Raw genomic sequence first — 21,472 nt, forward strand, 5'->3', positions numbered from 1 at the left:
TATGCATGGAATGGTAAATTTGATAGTACGAGTGATCCTGAAATTCTCAAAGTACCCATCAGTTTTAGAAAGCTGAGATATTGTTCCAGGTTAGAGATGTGAGGACCACGGTTTGTCTCCGATTTACTAGAGCATTAAAACAATGAGCAGATTCAGCGGTTCACCGTATCAATGCTATGTGGCACAGAGTAGAGAGACGCTCAAGTTGGCTCTATGAGCTCTGGAAAGCACCCCAGGGGGTCCCATGCTCCAGACTGGGTACCACTGGGTTAAAGGTAACTTAAATATGTTGTCAGGGTCAACCTCCTGTCTGAAGCTGTTTTCATGTTCCAATCCCCAACCGGGAACTACCTCGTCTGTCTCGTTTTCATCAGATTTATGATAAAGCATAACTGTTGGTTTGGATGTTGGTTCTGCTGTAAATGTTTTTGTTATTGTTTGGTAGTCAAAGTTGAAAAATGTGGTTGAACAATCATCAGAAAACAGCATAGAAATGGTGCATTCTCTGGCCAGTTTGGAAATTCCACATGACAGCGAGGGTTCTGGAGTCTAAAGTAGGTTCATCAACATATGGATGAAATAGTACTTCTTCACTTCTACTTCTGTGGAAATGTTGTTGCTTTTGTATTTTCCTCGAAACGTACCCGTGGTTCAGCCGATTGGTTTGCATTGTGTGCATCATTCAGAAATCCCATCTGAGCAGCAAGACGTGCAGTAGAAATGCAGCCGGAGTCAAAAGTAATTTTTCATGGGTCCAAATTTGCTTCTCAAAGCTTCCTACATTATGGATCTAATAGTCACAGACTAATATTTAACAAGGAAAATGGTAAAGTTTATATCACTTAAATTTCTGTTGTAAGGTGCAATTTCTTTGGTGTTGTCATGATATTATCTCTGACTTTTTCCAACTTAAATAAGCCTTAAAATCTGAGGTTAATCCCAAGGCTGACCTTGGAGCAAAATAACAATTCCACAAAAGTGTCCAGGTTGGCCTGCTTCTCATCCAACATGCAGGAGCGAGGGTCCGATTCAGCGTCTCCAACAGGTCCTGAAGCTGGAAAGAACTCACTGCTGTCCTCGTTCTTCCTGGAGTGAAGTGCACTAAAATAGATTTTAATTTACGATCGGATGGGAAAGCTGGGAAAAAAAAAAAAAAAAAGCTTATTACTCTCTCTTGACAAATCCATCTGGTTCCAGAGAGCGGCTGGACTACCCGGCCAGGACTGTGGAGATAATCCTGGACCCAGTCTGAAAGTCCCATTGATCCAGGACATCTCATCTCTGCTCGTTTTAATAGACATGCCCATCATCTGCAGTGTGTGTGTGTGTGTGTGTGGTGTGTGTGTGTGTGTGTGTATGCTTTCACCCTCTGCGTGCGTCTTCAGATTACAGCTTCATAATTAAGAGTTGAAGATTGGCCTGCCACCACAGTGTGTGACAGCGAGCAGACACGTAATGCGCGTGTGTAGATTACAACATTCTGTTTCTGTTCATAACACACACACACACACACACACACACACACAATCTGCCCCATGTAGAGAAAAAGCTCTTCAAGGATACAAATAAAGCATGTTCGCAAAAGAAACTGAAAGAAAAAAAAAATGCCACCAACAACTTTCATTTGAGTTTTGACTAAAAATGAGGGAAGTAGTTCAGTTGTTGAGTGGTTCCTGCACGTTAAAGTAACTAGTTACTCGATAAGAACATTTTTGTCTTCTATTCTTTGATCATGCTAATGCTAATGCTTATGCTAATGTCATTCCACAGCACAAACTGCCCCCTAATGTTTAGAAATGGAATGGAAATGTACCAGGAGGTTGTTGTTTTTTTTTTTACTGTCTTCCACCCAGAATCCCACAGCGGGGCAGTATGAAGACGTTCTTATCAAAAAGTTCACTATGTGGAATTTAAGTCTTGCTAATTTTTTACTTTGAAAATATTAGAATTGTGTTTCTTCCAACAAAATCCCACTGTGCCTTAGAAACTCTGGAAAACATCATGTGACCATGTTAATTTATTTCAGGAACAATGTTTGAACTTGTTACTGTTTTAGTCTAGTATTGTGAAGACATACAGTTCTGCTAAAAGTGGACTCAAATAAGTTCATCGCCACCGTCTCTGAAGGTTCCAGCTTACGCTGAAGCCCGGTTCTCCGCCTGAAGAACTTCACTTCCTCCATCATCATTTGAAATGAATAATGCAGAATAAAGTGACTCCAGTCACTGTTTTAAGTTCCGATCTGGCATTTGATCGAATAACAGTGATGAGGAGTGAAGCCTGAGGCTTTTTATTGATTAAATGTTGGAATTAAGAATGATGAAATGTTGTTCTTGTTTGGAAACAGTCCTGCAGGGAGGGGTCGGCTTCCTGGGTGAGTGGGTGCTGGGTCTACTGGGTCCTCTGGCTGGACCTATGTCTTTTATTTGCTCATGGGATAGGGCTAGGGTTAACCGCTCTGGCGGTTGGGGATTTGAGGGTTGTGGGTACAGGGGGGGGTTGTAAAGGGGCGTCGGCAGCTCCAGAGTCAACAGGTTTGAGTTGATTCCGTCTCGTGCCCTTCGGCCTGACGCACCGCCTCTCCTGTTCCGCCGCCGTCCCTCAGACTCCAAGCAGAACGGCGACGCGGCGGCCAACGCGGCGGCCCTGGCCACGAGGACTGTCCCACCATCGACCAGGTCCTGGGCGACGAGCGCAGCCCGGCCACCGGCGGCCTGGGCTCCACCGCCAGCCGCGAGCGCTACCCGCACGACCCGCGCCTGCTTCCTGCTGAGCGCCGGCGAGTTCCAGCGCACGACGGACGGGAACGTCCGGAAAGGTAGGCGAGCGGAGGCGGGGCGGCGCCGGACGGAGGGGGCGGGGCCGGGCGGGCCGGGAGGGGGGCCGTACTGGAGTGACAGCAGCGGGATGTCGCTCGAACGCATGGTCTTGACTGATATGTGTGTGTCGCAGTGAACACACCCCCACACACACACACACACACACACACACACACACACACACACACGTTTATGTCACATTATAATCTCTACATCACTCCGTCTAATCCCATGAAGAAGACCTTAACAAATCAACGGTTCGATAATCCGAACAGTGTGTGAGTTTCCAGCTGATTGCCCTCCGTCCTCAGTCCGGCTCCACCACCTCTCTCCTGCCACCCGGGGGGGTTTGATAACCACCCCGCCGCTGGCGGAGGCTCCCCGCTCCACCCGGCTGCCGTGGAGGCGCCAGAGGCCAGGTGCAGCTCAAAGAATGGACCCTTCACTCATCCCCCTCCTTCACTCCCTCACTCCTCCTTCACTCCCTCACTCCTCCTTCACTCCTTCTCTGTTCACCCGTCCGACCAGCCTCTCTCCTCCACAGGTGTAGCAGGTCTCCTGCTGCGTCACTTCAGTCATTTCATTTCCAAGCCTCCTCTTTCAGGGGAGATTCCTTGTTTTCTCTTAGTTCTGATGGAATTCAGAGTTTGTTGACGACTCCTGGGAAAATCTCCTCCATCAGGAATCTGAACCTCTGTGAAGCCAAAGAGTGAAACCGTGATTAATTTAATTAAAATGCCAGTTTTAATACTAACAGCAGAAGACTTATATGGAGAGGACATGTGGTGTTCAGCTTTGGATGTAACGATACAGAAAAACGACAGAAGGCTCGGTGTCGTCAGAAGTTCAGATTTTCCAGGCTCAGTGCAAAAAGAGGTTCTGGTGAAGTTTAACTTCCGTTTTAATCCATGGAGCTAAACTGAAGCAGGGTCTGTGGCGAGTCCACAGCCCGGATCCATCAGCAGTGAGAAAAAGTCACACTCACCCTAACCCGAGCTTCATCCTCCTCCTCCTCCTCCTCCTCCTCCTCCTCGCTCCACGGTTGATTAACTCTTCATCCTCTCTTCCTCTTCTTCCTCCCACCTTCCCTCCTTCGTTCCTGCTTCTCATGTCTTCTCTCCCTCCTCCTGCATCATTCTTTGACGCTGTGGCCCCTCTTCCTGTCGCCGTGGCAAAATGATCCTCCTCATGTGTAAACACACACACACACACACACACACACACACCACCACACGCAGAGGCATGCAGCTCAGACTCCGGCAGCGCTGCGTCCTCGCTGGGAGAGCCGTGGCTGAAGCTGGAGGGGCCGCTGCTCCAGGACCTCGGTGCTCACTCCGCTCACTCCGGCTCGTCCTGGATCAAAGCCTAGACTCACTCCGAGGGAACGCCGGAGGCGGAGGCGGAGGCGCGGCCTCCGCTGGACACAAGACCACATTAAAGTAGAGATACCGTCACATCAAAAGCTTCTCACGGTTCAGCAAACAGAAGATTTCATCAAATGACTGTCTGATACAGTAACAGCAAACAGAACAGAATAGAATAGATTAGAAAAAGAAAAGAGTACAGTGCCATAGTTTAAGGAACTGGAATATACTGTATAGGGTATAAGAAAGAAAACTGCACAAAGCAGAGTATAGTAGAAAAATGCATGATAGAAACTAGAGTATAATAGAATGCAGGCTAGCTGGACTGGGGAATTCAACTGAACTTTATTTATGCGGCACAGCAGCAGCCGAACCAAGTGTTGTCCATGAATGGACACGACAACATAAAAAACATAACGGGAAAACAACAAAACACAATAAACAGCAGAGCATAACATGAACTGAGGAGAAGCAAGCTCAGAGCTGAGGGGTGGAAACGTTCTGGGGTTTTAGAACAGCAGAGCGGAGACACAACACACGAATAGAATAGAATAGAATAGAATAGATAGAATAGAATATGGCTGTAGATCCGAATCAACCAAATCAGACTCAGGTACAGAAAGTAGATTAGATGTCGTGGTCACATGACATTTAATTTTTAAACAGGCACACACACACACACACACACACACACACACACACACACACACACACACACAGGTGTTCAACTGCATGCATGTAATCTGCTTGTTAATGTAGACTGAAGTGACTTCATGGTGGTGGTGGTGTGGTGGTGGTGTGTGTGTGTGTGTGTGTGTGTGTGTGTGTGTGGTGTGTGTGTGTGTGTGTGTGTTGGTGTTGTTGTGTGTGTGTGTGTGTGTGTTACTACTAAAGACTTGCACCGACTCCTGTTGATAACACCAAAAGTTAAAACAGCTGATCTGTGTCGGTTACGACTGATCTTCACTATATCAGCTGCTGCATCTGATCAAAACACACACACACCACACACACACACACACACACACACACACACACACACACACACACATACTCATCCGTCCACACAGACACTGAAGTGGCAGCTTTGTCAGCATCTCGTGTTTTTGCGAGCAGCTTAAGTTGTATTTTGGAGAGAAAGTTTCACTTTTATTCCTCAACAATACGGTTGGGGTTTATGTTTGAAGAACGACGTTTGTTTACTGTTCAATCTCAGTGAAATTGTTGCTACTTTTACCGTCACAACCTCCTTCAACTAACGTTTCTTTATATAAAAATTAAAGTGCTGCAGTTTGACTTTGGGTCTAATTAAAAAAAAGGGTTATTTTAGCAAATTTCATTCTTTTCAAGTGTCTTTTTTAAATTTTATTAGTTAGTTTTGGATATTTTAGTTTTTAGGCATTTTAGAGACTTAATAGAACATGAGCCTAATTTAGCCATGAGCATCGCCAGTCCTTTAGCAGCTTTTAGATACTTTAACAGCTGCTTTTTCTTTCCTTTTGATTCTTTCACCTGTTTTTCTAGCCTTTTTGAGAACTTTGTCCTGTTTTCCATTTCGTTCTGTTACCTTTTCGAGCCACTTCCTGACTCTGTTCTTTAGTTCTTTTGTCCGAGACTCGACTGAGGTCTCCGTCCTCCTCCTCCTCCTCCTCCTTCTTCTCCCCTCCCTCCTCCTCCTTCTCGCTTCTTTCTCTCGCTCTAAATAAAGGTGAGACCAAGGTCTCTGGACCCGATTAGCCCTGCAGCCATTTGTCAAACAGAACAATTGATCTTTCAATAACGCAGAGAAATCGCTGACTGCGTCCGCTGGATCCACGGCCGCCTAATTAATCTCCTTCTGTTCAGGAGGGTAAATGGAGAGTCTGTAAGCAAATGGACGAGCGGGACTAGCCCTGCCGATGCTGATCCAAGAAGCACAGACTCAAGTCCGCAGGTTTTTATGGATCATGTTCCGATAATGACCGAACTTAAGCTCTCGCAAAAACCCGGAGGTGTTGATCAGGACAGGAGGGATGAATCAACAGATCTGAGTGTGTGAGCGTGGCGGTGCTGGTGCGGTGTGGTGCAGTGTGCTGGCCCAGTGTGTGTGTGTGTGCGCGGGTGGGGTCAGGGGTGAGCCGGGCCTCGGCGTGTCCGATGCGTGCCGCTGCTGCTGTTTTACTCCCTGTTGTTGTGTCATGTCCTCCTTCCCCAGGTTCTGTCAGCTCATGCCTTTTGTACGTTGGCTCTTGTCGGTTGTGTACACTATCCATCTGTCTGTCTGTCTGTCTGTCTGTCTCTGTTTGTCTCTCCTGTCTGTACGTCCGTCCCTCTCTTCTGTGTGTGTGTGTGTGTGTGTGTGTGTGTGTGTGTGTGTGTGTATTCTGTGTGTAGCTGTCTTCCCCTCCTCCTGCTCCTCCTCTTCCTCCTCCTTCTCCTCCTCTCGCCCGGTCCTCTTCTCACTCTGGTACTTACAGATAGGGGGGAGGGTGCCACCATCGGCTGCTCGCGCTTCTTCCCATTTCCTAGTTTGCGTTCTGATCCAGATTATTGAGCCGGGACTCGGTTTGAGGGTCCGCGGACGGTGCCAGAGTGAGAGCGACCGCAGCGCGCCGGTCGGCTCCTTGTTGATTGGTTGTTTGGTTTCCTCTTGTCGTCTCCTCTGGAGCTGAGCTCAGGTCAGTTCTTACAGCGCGGCTCACAGAGAGAAACTCACGTTCGAACCCCCGATTGGATCGCTTTGATCAAAACGCCGCCTCGTGACGTGGCTCTCTGTCATCCTGGGCTGGAACGCTGACCGCCGTAGTGCTTCGCAGGTCTATACGTAGAGATGCACGATACCGACTCCGATTGGAAACATGTTGGTCCCAGAGGGCGAAGGCAGCCAGTCAACTCTTCTGAAGACAGGCGTTCCTGCGGAGAGCAGCTTCAAATCCAAAAATCAAAGCTTGTTCACTCAAACAGTTTACCAAACGGCAGGCAGTGGTTCCACGTATGAAAGCTAAAAAAAAAAAAAAAACATACTTTAATGCTTGAATGATCATAAATTCCTGAGTTTGGTCAAAGCTCTTTCAAGGTGCTAATTACACACACACTGAAGTGCTGTCTCCCCCTAGTGGTCACAAACACTCGTGTCAAACAGCTTGTGCACGTTTTACTTTTGGGAGATTCCACCTGTAACTTCAGGGCGGATGAAAACCTGCAGGTTCAGATTCAGCGTCACAGACGATGCAAACACACACACCAAAGAGTTTCCCTCACCGTGTCCTCGCATCAACACCAGCATCGCTGCTGGAAAACAAACTGTAAATGAAAATGTAATTTTATCGTGCATCACTATCTATAAAACCTGACCTGGTGGCTTATTCAGGAAAACTAAAGCTGGTAGTTCCTCTAGTAAAAGATGAAGCAGGGAGAGGAAACGGTCCGGCTCTGCCTGTTCAGGTAAGTATCAGGACTCCTCCGAAGGGCTGTGCTGACGGCATAGTGTCTGCTTTTTTTTAGCTTCCCTTTTAGCTTCTGCACTCTAAAAGCTTGAAATCCTCTGAAAGAAAAAATGAAAAGAAAAAAAAAAAACTCAATCAGTAGATTCCAAGAATACCAATCGAGTGTCTCAGACCTAGCTTAGAGGTACTTCATGAAACGAGTGCAAATCGAAATTCTCAAAGTGGCTCCCAGGCTTTTGCTTTTAAAGTGCCTCCATGGCTCGTCCGACCCCTCTGCCAGACGCCTCCTTCCTTCCTCCAGCCCTCCGTCCTGCTGACGGGGCTTCAGCCCGAACCCGGTGGAGGGGCGGGAGGAACGAAGGACACTTCCAGGTGTAGACTGAGAGAGCATCGTCCCGTCACAGAGCTCCTTCCTCTTTACTTCTCAGCTAGCATTCCTATAGGTTTGAACCTTAATGATCTATCTATCTATCTATCTATCCTGGTCTTATTCTCCCATTCTCACACATTTTCCACACTTTTTCTTCCGCTGTCTGTAGTTATTCTCTCACGTTCTCCTCCTCGCCCCGCTGTTGCCAGGGAAACGGTGGACAGGGGAATTGTGGGACGAGGCGCCGCGTTCAAGGCTCTCAGTAGGATTGCGTTTATTGATTCATATTGATAAGGGCACATTGGCCGGGCCTGGAGCGTGGAGCCAGGTAGAAGCAGCAGTGAGGGTAGAGACGGCTCCTGTTTGGTTAGAACCTGTGCGCTCGGAGTTAATCTCACCGGACAGGACCAGAAATCCAAACAGCAGCCTCCACAGGGCCTGCTCCTGTGTTTGATGAGACGCGTTTGAGAGAAAATGATTGGGGCTCTTCTGGGACGTTCAGCTTTAGTTTTCGTCATCACAGAAGCTTCAAAACACTCTGGAAAAGCTCTGTGCAAGATTAAGTAATCTCTTTTAATCAGAATAAAGTAGGCTGAAGAATCTGAGGTTTGAGTCTCCATCCAAACCTTCCCCGAAGCTGCAGGCTGTTGTTAAGGCCTGGACTCAGTGACGACACGGCGTTTCAGACCGGAGCTCTGGAGAGGCCTCCCACATGAAGCCATGAGCAGAAACATCCGATCGAGGCCCCGTTTACACGACGACGTTTCACCTGAAAAACACATCATTTTACCTTTCCTTTCAGGGACGTTTTTAAAATGATGTTCGTTCCACAGAAATGGTAGAAACGTTCTAAACCGCCGTTATTGTGCAAAACGGACACCCAAAACGCAATGAGAGTTTTGTGTTTCCAACTGATAACGTTGTGTAAACGGGGCTGAGGAACAAAGGCCAGTCCTTCAAACTGCAGGAGATGCTTTGCTTAGTTCTCTTTTAGCAAACCAGTCTTAAACAAATGCACTTAATCTATCATGAACTAAGCGACACCACAGACTTTATGGTTCTGCCTCCTCCTAAACGCTCCGGTGACATTTGCACGAGACAAGTCTTATAAAAGCAGGAGACCAAAGAAAAATGACACATATTTTACCATTCTGGCTTCAGAAGTGTCCAAATCGAGGAAGGTTGATGGTTCTATGCTGCTGGACGCCACTGCAACAAATAGAACAGGCTCAGAGTGTCAGTGAAGTCCGATCTGCCTTCAATGTGCAAGTAAAACTTTGAAATAAACATGACGACATGCAGAAGTTAGCAAAATGTGTTAGGTGGAGTTGCAGGACAGACAGCAGCTCTGCAGCTCTCATCAGTGTGAAAATAGTAAAGAAGGCAGCATCCTGCAGCCTCCTCAGTAGAAATGAAGAATCACAGGTTTTGTGGCTGGAGCTGCAGCTGCAGCAGAGCTGCTGTGGTGCAGTGTATCTGCTGCCCCCGGAGGCCGAGGCTGCTCACTGCAGCCTGCTCCTGCACTGCGTTATGATCCATGAGTGAGACACTGATTCCGGCTCAGAGCGGAGGAATGAAATCTGGCATTCCTCTGGACTGCTCTCCTTCCTTTCCCAGTGTTCGGGCTCCGGCGGTCTCCTCCTGATCTCCTCCTGATCTCAGCATTGATCTCTTCACTGACGGACAGTCGCTGCTGGGCCGACCGGGCTCTCCGCTCTGACTTCCAGAACTCTCCCCCTCTGGCTTCATTTCTCCCGTCCAGCCTCTGCTTCTTCCACTTCATCAGATCAGTCTCTCTCTCTATGTTCTTGTTATTTTTCTTTCTCTTTTTCTTTCCCGTAGCTGCTTATTGACGACTCTTAGAGCACTCTTCCATCTCTACTGGTGGCTGGAGTCTCCCGAGGCCCATTGATCGCGCTCAGGCTGCTTTATTTCCTCGGCCTGCTCCCCACAGCTGGTCCACAGCTGTCAGGCGGAGGCTCATGTCGGCCGAGGAAAGTGTAAACTCATTGATCCTGTATTGATTATGGTATCAAGCGGGACCTGGGGACTCTGAAACCTGCCGCCGAGACTCCACACAAGTGAAAAGGGAAATGTTGAGAAAATGCTTGGAAACGTAGAGCGCTGAAGTTAAATCTATTGTGCAGTTAGAAGGGAGGCCTTCACACAATTAATACAAGAACTCGGCGCGGTACGTCGTCAATGCTGTAAACATGAAGCCCGGTGTTCTGCAGGTTCCTCCTCTTCTGCCACAGCATCCCCGGAGTAATCAGTCCAGACCCTGCTAGTCTTTCCTTTAGGTCCGAGGCCGACTCTCCGTCTCCTCGTGCCGTATCGCCCTAATAGAAATCCATGTTGCTTTCAACATCCAGTTCTCCGATACAGAAGAGACGTTTCTGAAAAACCCTCACAGTGGATTCAGCAGACTGGAAGCAACGGAGGAAAACCACGTTTTTTAAAACTGCTTTATTTCCAGGCTAAAGAGAAAATAGTGAGTGAGTGGTAGTGGTATATCTGGACCAATGTCAGTGAAGATGATTTCATTTATTTCCCTGTGACATTTCCACTCCACTCTGATTGGTTTTTTTTTTTTACATGAAAAGTTATTTATTTATTTATTTATTTATTTTTTTTAAGGAAAGACAGATTTTATTTATAGAGCGCAATTCAGGCACAAAGTAGTCCACAGTGCTTTACAAAGACATAAAATAAATATGTGAAAACATCAGTTAATAATCTTTATCTAGTGATTAAGAGTCCGTCTTTTATAGTTTGAACAAATACTTTTTCTTCAACACCAGATGTGTTTGTGTAAAGATTCTAACTTTGATTTCACAGATTCAATAGAGTTAAATTATTTTCTCCTCAGATTTATTTTTCTCGCAAACATTCCGTCCAGCGTCTCTCTACACATCCATACAGAAATGAGACACTTGTAGAAACAGTTCAGAGGAGCCGCCCAGCTCCCCCCTCAGACACTAGGGGGCGTACTGATTGAAAAAAAGACTCCATCAGGGTGCTTCAGGTGCTGCAGCTCCATCACTCTGCTGCATTCTTCAGCTCTCAGGCGTTTCAGGTTCCACCTGTCTTGTTCTCGAACATCGTGCATGTGAGTTCTCGGAGTTTTCAGCCACTTCTGGACCGGTGTGTGTCTCCATGCGAGGTATTGTCGCAGCATCCCGCGTCTTTCTCCTCCCCTGTCCTCTGAATGTGAATCACAGCTCGGCGTGTCGGCCTGTTTCTGATGGAAATGCCATTTCCTGACGATCTCCATGTGCTTTTCAAATGTCTCTGTTTTCCTCCAAGAAGCCCCCGAGAAAAGGAGCATTTACTGAAACACATGTTGACATGCTTTTTCCAGTCTTATGTTATTGCATGCAGACTGTTGTTGTTGTGTATTTTCCCTCACCTCCAGCCTTTCCTGTTCTTCCTTTCCCCTCCTCCTCCTTCCTAAACATCTCCATCCGAACCGTCCCCTCCGCCTCAGACCACAGCTCGTCCTCACTACTGCACTTCATGCTTCACACGACCAGTAATTTATAAGCATTCAGACGGCAGCAGCTTCCCAGGCCTGCAGTCTGCAGCTCTAAAGCACATTCAACAGTGAATACAGTTTACATTCACAACCCAGATAATCTGCAACACGTAAAGAGTCCGACCCTGAGGAGGGAGTTGCAAAAGTCCAAACACAAACACAGTAGCATGGTGTCAATGTTATTTTACTCACACTCTGAGATTTTTCAGAAAAAGTAAGAAAACACTCAATTTTTGTGTTCTTTTAGCACCAGACGAAAGCTGTGTTTAAACATCAGGAAGGAGTCTGCTTTGCCTTCATGGTGAGTCAGAACAGCATTTAAAGGATAAGTTTGGTTTAAACTGTTTTCACGTTGTTTATGGAATGAAGTACAACAATATCCTCACCCAGAATGGCTTTCTGATCCTAACAGTTGCTTCAGGAGAAAGTTAGATCCAAAATGGAGCGGCGCACTCCATATACTGTTAGCCATTGGGACATGTATATAGCCGCTCCTAAAACGGCTTTAATCATCCAAAAACTCATTAGTTTCACCAATATTTCATCATGGTCCGCTCAGCCTCTCCTCCACGACAGCCCGGTGTCGCCAGATATGTCATACATGCAGATATATGTTCCATTTGAATGTACTACCTGGCGTCCACGCGTGTCTAGACACCTACATCTAGATATCTATGTCTCTATGTCTAGGCGGTGGTGTGAGGAGAGCTACGGAAGCCGCAGTGTTGTTGTGTGTGTTTTTTCGACTGCCGATGCTAAATGCTAATGCTGCTTTTGCTAAAGAGAAAATCATTCAAAGTTCTTGTCCGCAACATCTTCATCCAACAGATATTCGTCCATTTTACACTACACTGGAAAAAAAACCCACCGTGCGTAGCCTCAGGTTGCCCCGGAAACAATGAGCCGTACTGCGCATGCGCGCAGCAGACGTAAACAACACTTTCAGTTCAGAGGTCAACAAACAACCAAAACATTGAATCTCTGTAATCTGGTTGAAAGAAGTCCAGAGGCGTTTGGCAGCGTGAGGATGTTATTCCAAGAGCAGGTATCAGACACATGCGTTAGGATCGGCAGTCGAAAAAAAACACAACACACAACAACACTGCGGCTTCCGTAGCTCTCCTCACACCACCGCCTAGACATATAGACATAGATATCTAGATGTAGGTGTCTAGATACGCGTGGACGCCAGGTAGTACATTCAAATCTGACATATATCTGCATATATGACATATCTGGCGACACCAGGCTGTGGTGGAGGAGAGGCTGAGCGGACCATGATGAAATATTGGTGAAACTAACGAGCTTTTGGACGATTAAAGCCGTTTTAGGAGCGGCTATACACACGTCGCAATGGCTAACACTACATGGATGTGCACCGCTCAATTTTGGATCTAACTTTCTCCTGAAGCACTGTTGGGATCAGAAAAGCCTTCTGGGTGAGGATACTGTTCTACTTCATTGTACAAACAACGTAAAAGACTGTTTAAACTGTACTTATCCTTAAACTTCTATAACGAAGGCAGACTTTATTTAACTAACTTTGCTAAAACTAAACTAATCCCACTTCATCAGTCCCTCAGTGGTGGCCTTTCAGCTGTGGGAATCAAACCTGCAACCCTTCGGTCTGCTCTGAGCTGTAGTCCAGCTCTGCCCACAGATCTGACGGACCGTCGACGTGGAGCGGAAAGTGGCTGAAACCTCTGACCTTTCTCTGGATTCAACTCTTCTTCACGTAGAGAAAAGTTCTCAGTCAGAGATCTGCTCAACAGAAGCTTCCAGAAACACTTTGAAAAGTGAACACACACTTCATCCTCCACCCCACCACCCCCAGCACCTCTCCCTCCTCTGCCTGCCCCATCACACTCTAACGTTGGTATATCATCCATCCTCAGTCCTTCCTCCTCCTCCTCCTCCTCCTCCTCCTCCTCCTCCCCCTGCCCCCCCTTCCTCCCATCACACTCTAACATTGGTGTATCATCATCCTCAGGCTACCCTCCTCAGTCTGTCCCCCTGCGTTGTGTTACTAAGTCTGACTGATTGGAGGTAGGTACAGCCAGTCGTACCGCTGCTCGCCGCTGCGCTCGGCTTCCTGCTTCGGCTTCCGGCGCCGGGTTCACCGCTCAGGTCACCGCTCAGGTCACCTCAGGCTCTTCATCTGAAATGAGGATGTTCCATTTTGCACAGCTGACTGTAGGACAGTTAATCCAGACGGAGCTCTGGAACCTGCAGCTGTGGAGCCACATGTGGCTCTTCAGCTGCAGTGACCACGCCCCTCGATGATCTGTAGCTCCTGGTCATTGCTACGTCTGATTCAGTCCTTTCAGCGCTCTAAAGTAGACCTTCATTAAGATGACAGGTTTTAAGTTTGGATCAGCTGGTTTTTTGGTCCACCAGACCTTCTGATGAGGGTCAGCTCCAGGTGAGCCAATAAGACGAGGTCAGGTCAGTCCTCCTGGAGACCTGGACAGGTTCAGCTGGAACGAGGACCCCGAGGCTGGCTCAGAGACCCGCAGGAGACCACCAGTCCTCTAGGGTTCGGGTTCGGGTTTTCATCCAGTTGCTTCCTCACCAAGCCTCTGCTGGACCAAACTAGTAAGAAGAAGAACAGATGGACCCTCAGAGGCTTTGCTCAGTTTTCTAATGAACTTTTGTCTTCTAACAAAGAGGACACTTTCCTTCAACTGGTTTCCTCAAAGTTTAGACGACTGTGTTGATATTCTGACGTACCCACAGAGCCCTGACCTACCGGACCCTGCATATGCAAACTCCACCAAAACCCGATGGTCTTTAAGCCTGTGACAGTTGCGTATTATGGTATTTGAAGGCGTTGTCGCTCGGGAGCAGCGGCCGAAGAGCTTCTGTTAGCTCGTTTCAGGACGCCGGTGCAGCGGTGGGAAAAGTTCACCACTAAACTTAGGTCTTTTCTGTTGTGTTATATTTATCCAAACAGTTTTCTAAATATCTTTAAGCTGTTTTTAACATTTTAGCATTTTTGTTTTTTGAAGCAGCTTGAGAAACTGCTGTTTTTTTGGCAGTTCAGGCCATTTTTGCTCCTTTGACTATTGTAGCATTTTTGCCTCTTTTTTGTCATTTTAAGCATTTTAGATTTTAGACATTTCATCAGTTTCTGCTGCTTTGGGGTCATTTTAGCTGAAAGCATCACTCAGAATCCCGATCAGGGAATATAGATCACTGTGAATCCTTAACTATCTTAATTCATCTACTCTCTGTACTCTGTCGCCGAGCTGAGTGAGTGTGTGAGGTGTGTGTGTGCGTGTGTGTCTTCTAAATCAGCTAAGAGCTGCAGGGATGATTATCCCTGCAGTCACAGAGCTTGTCGTTCCAAACAGAGCCATTTGAACCCAGCGGAATGTGTCGCTGCACAGGAAACACAAACAAACAGAAAACGCAGGATGCATATATTAAGTCGTAATGTCCACAGGAACCCGTCGTACTCTGGATCCTGAAACGCAGCCTCTGTATTTCGTCAGAGTGACGCGTTTTACTGCCGTGAGAACACGGTGACCCTGATCTGTCAGCGTCCAGGACTCCGGCGCTTCCACTGCGCCTCTCCTCGGTCCGTCCGGCTTAATGTAGCGGCAGCGTGCAGGAACGTCTCGCTTCTTAGAGGGAGACTCATTTGTTCTGTTTCTGTCTCCAGAGGCTCTGTGGAAAGAAATGCTCCAGTGAAACCGTCCCCTCAGCAGGTTCTCACAGTAGAAAATCCTCTCGAAGCATTTTGATCTCGAACACGTTCTGGAAGTTCACGGGAATAAAATCCTGGAGATGCGGAGCTTCCTTTGAGTCCATTATGCTTTTGGTTGTGTTAGTATTAGTGTTTTCTCCAGTTGACCTGCCTGAGGAAATGACCTCTGGTCTTTATGAAGAAAATGTGGCAATAAAATCTGTCCTGTGTGGCCGGGAGAGAAAACCGGATTGAACCAGATTCAGTCAAACATTTCGACATGAGAGAGAGGATCATAAAGGAAATGAATCAGCTTGAGGGTTGTTTCTGAAAAAACATGGCTCCAAGCTGTTTTTCAATAAAATCAATACAATAAATCAGGATTAGAAATTTTAATCCGTTGGAATTCTTTATGGCTTTTACATCTTTCTATTGAGTTTTAAATTTAAAAATAACAACTCGGGTTACACAAATCATTTCACATATGGATAAATGTCTAGTAGACAAACCAAAGTTTTACAGATTCTGGTCGTTTCCAAGGAAACTTAATGTTAAAAAAACCATGATCCAGTTTTCAGTAGTTTGAACGGATCAGGCAGTATTTCAGTCAAACATTCGATGCCAACATAAAGCCCGTTTCAGCTTTTCTCCTCGTTCCCGACTCCCCCCGTTCGTGGGGTTTGTGGTTTGAGCTCCGGGACACGAACAAGTCCAAACTAACCTCGGTCCCGTTTCAGAGGCGGTTGGTGAAATAATTAACCGGCCTCATGTCTCACATGTTGGCGGCGATGTCGGGATCGATCGGCTTCGTGGTTGTGATGACGCTGCGAGGTGAAGGTGACATTTAATGCTTTCAAATCATTCCACAAAGTCAACCCCCCCCCCCCACCACCGCCCCCCACCCCTTTTCTTTTTCACACACGGTTATGTAACGTCTGCTCCAAAGTCACCACCGATACGACTCGCCAATGTCACTACGACAAAGGCAGCGGCGAGCGCCGCAGAGCCCGGCGGTCACCCTGACGGTGGAGGAAGCAGGAAGCCAGTCCTGTGGCGCCCAGAAGAAACTGGAGCGTTCCACTGATTCACTGTCAACATCAGAGGAGACAGATGCATGTGACAAGAGAGGAACCAAGAATAAAGAAACGCCGCTGAGGGAAGGCTTCGGAGTAAACCGGGACAGTTCAGCTAAATACGACGATACAGCCCAAAAGACTATGGATTTCCAGGAACTGTCTTTTTATGAAGCTTTCATACAGTTTTTTCTCCTCTCTCTTCAATTTGTCTCTAATATCCCAGCAAACCAAATATCTGTATTTTCAGTCGTACTACAGAATCAAACGTATTGGACATTTAGCCAACAGCCTGCGCCGCTCTGCTGCTAGCACCCCACAAGGCTGCGCTAACCGAACCACACACACACACACACACACACACACCAGCAAATAACCAGCATATGTTCACACCGAAGGTTTGAAAGACAAGAAGGAGTTAAAAAAAAAAGCTGTTCAAAGACCTTTAAAGTGAAAAAGTCCAACTCATCTGCTCTGACACTGATACCAGCATGACAGCTCAGTCAGCTAACGGCTGCATGCTAGCTTTGTTATGTCTGTTAGCATTTAGCTCAGAGTTGCGGGGATAGGAACGACAGAAAGAGGCTGCCTGACCGAGACTTCGTGCTGCTTGTCGTGCCAGCAGCGGCTCGTCGTTCCAACCAACACTCCCCGTTGTCTGAGGCCCAAAGCTCTCAGTGCAGATTGTGAGTTTTCATCTGTGCTCAGCTCCAGACGATCCACCCTCCTCACGTCGCTCTGAGTTTCCTAAAAAACGTCCGAACCACTCAGCTTTCTGAGCGCTCTCGGGAAGTTCTTTGGGAATCCCGGAGCGGGCGGTCCAGTCGGCGCCACACAAACGTCTTTTGGCGGGGGGTCAGAGGGCTTGTGGAGGACCGCTGGACCGGCGGCACCCTCCCTCCCCTACACAGGACGGCGCTGCAAAGCGCCCCGGCCAGGTGTATAAGGGATATTGTGGCAACTGATAGCCAATTCCTCGTAACCCATATTCCTGTTTTGTCCTGTCTCTGTCTGTCTGTCCATCTGTGTGTTCCCTCCGTCCATCTGTCTGTCCTGTCCCGTCTGTCTTTTTCCAACTTTCTCCTTTTGGGCTACAATATTATTTACTGGGTTTTGGGCCGGTTTTTGTTTTTTACTGTTTTTTTTTCCTTCTTCTTTCTTTTACAAATGCTTTTGACTGTAACAAATGGTTTTCTATTGCTATTATCTGATGTGCAATGCTGTCATAACATAACATAAATGAATACTATCATGACAATGTTGGATGTCATGAACATTTGCTCCTGCGATCTGACCATCCTCCATGTCGTCCATCGACCTCCCGTGAATGACCGGACCGTGCATGTCACCTCCCACGCAGCCCCGGGTTATGAGAAGTCGCGCAGGCCTCAATAACATCTCCGGGATGACGGGCGCGCCGCTGCGCCTCACCCCCATCACCAACTCCACCTTCGAGCCCTTCGAGCCGCCGGGCCTCAGGCGCTGCCACTCACCCATCCCCTCCATCTTGTAGCGCCCCACAGACAAAACACCAACAGCGGCTACCAAACTCTGAAAAATATGTTGCTTTTTTTTTTTTCTGGAAAATATGCAAAATGATTGCAGAACCCCCCCCCAAGCTACACTTTCCTTTCCTTCTTTTCCCTTCTGGCTCGCAACAAGAATAAGTGAGCGCCGGTAAGCCATTAGAGGGCTGTATTTAAAACACCACACACTAGCTAAGCCTTACCGAGTTAGCCGAGATAGACGCTTAGGCAGATATATTTTAAGAGACACACACTAACACACCTGCCTTACTAACAGGGATAGAGTCTAGGTTAGTCTGATACGATAGCTGAGTTAGTTCCGCTCCGCTTCCCCTGTGCGACTCCTTGCCTGTTCTCCGACTGCACTTGCACTTCAAGCTTCAACACTAATACTCAGCAGTAGCGGCAGACTGACGCACGCCGTCCACCCCAACACACACTCCAACACCACCGTGCTGCATGCATGTGTTTCCCCGAGTGACACTCGCCACAATGCAGCAAGCAGAAAGCCGAAGAGACAACACCAAGCCCCTTCACACACACACACTCACACACACACACTCACGCTCACACACACTCACATTCACGCTCACACAAAAGCCTCAAAGCTCGTGAAGGACTTGTGTTATAGACACTGTGAAACCCTCGAATTAGGGTCAAAGAATCCCACTAATGTGTCCTGACCTCAGAACCGGCTCAGAAATGCAGCAGTTTTGCCAACTTCCTGGAGGATGACGGGGTCAAACGGTGGTTCCCAACCTGCCGGCATTGAGAAGACGCAGTTAAATCGTGGCATCATGTTGATCGTGTGCCTCGTTTCACCTTTGGTAGTTAGAGTTAGGGTTTTTATCCATTTAAAACTTTATACTTTTACACACATTTCATCCCGAGGTTTTCCATTTTTCAGCTTCCACACAGTTTCAGTGTTGACTGCAGTTACTGACACTACAGTTGATCGATGCAGGAATACAGCAGTTTTCACCAGATCAGGGAGAATTCAATGTTTTTCCATCTCTGTGTTTCGATGCACACATAGACACCCTGAAATGAGCGTCAAGTCCGAAAAAGGTTGGGAATCACTGTGAAACAAGATTACCGCTGCAGAGCCGGCGGTCAGGAGACACATTGGTTAGACGTTTGTACATATTCATTCATTTCATTCCTCCATGGTGAGCAGCCTGAGCTACCTGCTGTCGTCACACCTGAGGCTGAGCTGCCGATCCACGAGAAAGAGACTCGTCTGCCAATATTTGACCAAACAGCGCTGCTAAAGCAGAAGAAAAGCTGAATGCTACCACCCTGTGCGTGTCTGTGTGTTGAGTATGTGAAGAGCCGTCCGGGCTCTGAGTCAAAGTTAGACCTGTGATGTAGACGTACATGTCAAACGTTACTCACCGGGGAGAAAGAACGAGATGACGGCGACATCCTGAGGACAGGAAGTCGACAAGGCCGATCGTTTGTATCCACTAGATCCGTCAGTGTCCCGCGTCCCATTCACTGTCTCTTACCCCTTTCCCACTGGCCAAAAAAAACTGTTTAAACCCGCTAACTGTCGGCTCCTCATGGCAGCGGGAAAGGGTTCACACCGGGATTTCGACCCGGGTCGTTCGACCCTGCAATCGACCCGGGAATTTACCGGGTCAGTTTGTAGCGGCTTTAGTGGGAGGGACACATCCGGAACTTACATGACGACGTCGACGCAGCGCGGCTACGTTAGCGCGCTAGTTGTTGTTTCTGGACACAGCGTGAGATTTCCTTCGTCAAGATGACCCAGCATCGGCAAGATAGCGAGACCAGAGAGACCCGGGTCTGCATGCAGTGGGAAAGGAGTCTTCAAAAAAAAAAAAAAGGCGATCGTTAGCGGTGAAGACACGGGTCGACCCGCTAGCTGCAGTGGGAAAGGGGTATATGTGAAGCGCAGCTCATCTGCATAAAGTAGACTTTTCCCAACTTTATGCAAATGAGCCACAGGGAGCTCAGATGTTTGAAGTAGGGGTAGTGAAACCAAAACCCGGAGAAACTCAGTAACCAACTGAGTTCTTGTCTCAAATGCTTTCAAAATTACTTTTCGCTGAGATGCTGAAGAGTTTGTGGCTGAGCTGCGATCTTCGTCTGGATTAAACTCCAGAGGCAGATGCATTTGTCCAATCAGGTGCAGCTACGTAAGTCTGAGACGTGCTACATGCTACATGATAAACATGATAAACATGATTAAAGTCTGACTGATACACTCAAGCTGGAGCTTGATCGACATTCCGCAGTGCTCTGAAGTTTCGGGACGGCCTGTTTTTAGCAAGACAGCGCTAGTAGCAAGACCACCAAGCGGGAAAAACACACCCTAGCGGACACACACCGTCACACTCGCTGGCTTTTTCCGGCTACAGGAGCATGTGAAGGCGAGGTCTTTCGGCCTTCAGGTCTGGAAGTCCCCAGGCTCACCTCCACCACACCCCCACCTTCCTGAAAACCATCTATGATGCTTGAATGTCACCCTGTTGGGAACGTAAACGTGTTTTCTGGGTCAGGGAGTTAGTGGCTGGCACCTCGGTGTTTGGCGTCCTCTGTACCAAAATAGAAAGCATGCTTTTGCTGGTCTGGTCTGTTTCTTGTCCAGGTGTGCCGTCTCAGCTCTTTCCACAGCCGCTCATTTAGGTCGCCGGGTTTGCTTGCACTGTTGCTCGCACAGTCAGGTGCTCGCTGTCTATTAAATCCCCGACCGGCCTCCGGACACTGCTCAGAGCCGATGAAATAGCGTTGAACGGAGGCGAGTTCGGCGTGGTTTGATTAAAAAGACGCGTTTGCTCTGATCCATACTCACACAACAGAGACATGCCGGGATTCTCAACCAGCCGAGTCTTCACCACCTTTAGTGCAGCTCAGCTCAGATCTTCACGTCCATCTCACCCCCCACCCCCACCTCCACCTCCACCAGCAGGGTAACAACTCGCACTGACTCCAGTGTGACTCCGCAGCCAGTGGCAATATTTTAGTTTCTCCCTGTTTGGCTTCTCTTCTTTCCCCGTTTTTGCCCCCCCCCTCCCCCTCCTCCCCCCCCCTCCAACCCCACGCCGCCCCACCTCCTCCTCTTCTGTCCGTCCATCTCTTCTTTGTTTTTCGGCCGCGGCCGCTCAGTGGGAGGCACCGTGAACGGCTACTGGAGCGACAGCCCCTGGTAGAGGAAGAGACCCGGACAACAGGACGGGACGAAGACTGAGAGAGAGAGAGAGAGAGAGAGAGAGAGAAAGAGAGAGAGAGAGAGAGAGAGGGCGCTCAACAAGGACGAACATAGAAATATGCAATGTAGATAAAGAAGACGGCGGCCGCTTGATCTGTGTTCACATATGTCGTATTACGTGTGTGTGTGTGTGTGTGTGTGTGTGTGTGTGTGTGTGTGTGTCCACATCAGCATCGACCTTTTTATTCAAATGCAAAAATGTCAAAGTCTTTTTTCTTTAACATTTGAAGACAAACACACACATCATGTTTGTGTTGTATTTCTTTGAATGAAGTTGCGGGTTTCTTGTGTGAGATCAGAGATGTGTGTTTGCTTTTCCGTTGGTTCTAAAACCCTGGTGTTGCTGAGCTCTCGCCTCCCGTCGCTGTCAGTCTGACGTGAGGCTGGAACCGGGAACAGTTCCCTCTGAACTGGGTAAAACTTCCTGGATAGTCTGG

General features: G+C 47.9%; 1 pseudogene; it reads left to right on the forward strand.

The window, feature by feature from the left end:
* Nucleotides 1-17,844, forward strand: part of LOC115386785 (potassium voltage-gated channel subfamily C member 1-like) — a 51,622-nt pseudogene extending 33,778 nt beyond the window's left edge.
* Nucleotides 17,845-21,472: the final 3,628 nt, after the last annotated feature.

The sequence above is a fragment of the Salarias fasciatus genome, chromosome 4 (assembly GCF_902148845.1).
Source record: "Salarias fasciatus chromosome 4, fSalaFa1.1, whole genome shotgun sequence".
NCBI classification, from domain to species: Eukaryota; Metazoa; Chordata; class Actinopteri; order Blenniiformes; family Blenniidae; genus Salarias; species Salarias fasciatus.